This window comes from Leptodactylus fuscus, chromosome 9 (genome assembly GCF_031893055.1).
Source record: "Leptodactylus fuscus isolate aLepFus1 chromosome 9, aLepFus1.hap2, whole genome shotgun sequence".
In the NCBI taxonomy this organism is placed as follows: domain Eukaryota; kingdom Metazoa; phylum Chordata; class Amphibia; order Anura; family Leptodactylidae; genus Leptodactylus; species Leptodactylus fuscus.
Genome location: NC_134273.1, coordinates 70,357,609 through 70,359,523, shown reverse-complemented (window position 1 = coordinate 70,359,523; position 1,915 = coordinate 70,357,609).

The following is a 1,915-nucleotide window of genomic DNA, read 5'->3' as shown; positions in this document are numbered from 1 at the left end:
CAGCTCTGTACACACATGTATGTTATTGCAGGATGTCTCAGGCCACAGTGTGTGTCAGTGATAAGTGCTGCTGCCCCAGTTCTGCAGATGGCACCTAGTGATAGATGCCGCATGGTGAGTGCACCCTGTCCTGGGCCACATGCACACTATGAATCAGGTTTCTGCCAGCGATTGGAGGAGCTGATTGTGAAATGAGAGGCGCAGTGATGTCTGTGATAAAGGTGAGAGCTGGATCTGCTGTCCCTGCCCCGGGATCCGGTGTCTGCCCTGACAGCTGCCCCCCAGTACTGTGTGCAGGAAATACACTACAACTCCCAGCATGTCCGGACCGCGGCAGCCTCATAGTACAGGGAGAGGAGTAGTTATACAACAGATAGAAAGTCTCTGGTTGGGATCCTTTGGTGTGTAGAGGAGGAGGAGGAGGAGGAGGAGGATGAAGAAGAGGATAGCAGCTTCTAGACAGATAATAGGAAAGACTTGTATGTGCAAAGAGCAAAATAATCAGTAACCTGCTAGTAACAGTTCACACAGGAGATTACAGGACCTTCTAGATAGTTGTTCTCTCTATTCATATACTATCTATATCCTCCACCTATTATCTATCTATCTATCTATCTATCTATCTATCTATCTATCTATCTATCTATCTATCTATCTAATTACCTATTATCTGTCTATTCTATCTATCTATCTATCTATCTATCTATCTATCTATCTATCTATCTATCCATTATATATCTATCTCTCTATCTCTATCTATTCCTTCTCATATCTATCTATCTCATATCTATCTCATATCTATCATTGAATTTCTATGCATTCTTTACCAAATCACTCTACCTATCTCCTATCTATCTATCTATCTATCTATCTATCTATCTATCTATCTATCTATCTATCATCTGTCTATTAAAATAAGATATTAATATAACTAATATATAGTAATATCTAACATATATCTGTATTTCTCCTGTCAATCTCTTTTTAACTAATCTATCCTATCTATCTATCTATCTATCTATCTATCTATCTATCTATCTATCTATCTATCTATCTATCCTATATAACAATATCTTTCTATCTATATATCTCCTGTCCATTTATCGCTTCATTCACTAATATGTCACATATATGTATCTATCCATGTTTCATGTACCAATTCTAGCTCATGATATCTATAAATATATGTCATATAACAATAACTATGGATATATTTCCTATTTCTCGTGGCTCTCCATGTTTCATTATCTATCTCTATGATTGAACGACTGATCTGTTAATGTCTATAGAAGGACATAGCAATATAATATGTATTATCTGTAGTCATCTATACTATGATTAACTATTTATCTACTTTATTTTTCTAGTAACATGTATCTATATCTGCATTTATCTACATATGTATCTTCTCTATCATAAGATACATACGTATCTTCTCCTCTATATTTATAGCAATCTCTAGTATTATCTATGTACTGTATTTATCTAGTAACATATATCTATAGCTGCATTCATCTATATATCTATGTTCTCTCTATCTAGTAACATATATCTATCTGCATTCATCTATAGATGTATTTTCTCTCTATCTAGTAACATATCTATATTTATAGCACTCTCTGGTATTACCTATATACCTATCTAATATAATGCATCTATATTCATCTGGATTAGTCTTATGGATGGCTCTGACATATCTGTGGCGCAGTACAAGTTGCTTTGAGCAGTCCTGTAGCTCTTGGTCTCTGGTGAGCGCTCTTTTGGGTGTCTGGGGGTGTAATCTAGTTGGTACACTGCTGTTTCTTAGGAAGTCGTTGTGTATTGCCCCACATGTCTCCTTACACAAGTCCTCTTATCTGTATATCTTGAGCTCTGCTGCTCCCCCTGATGACAGGCTGGGATTGAGTAACACCCT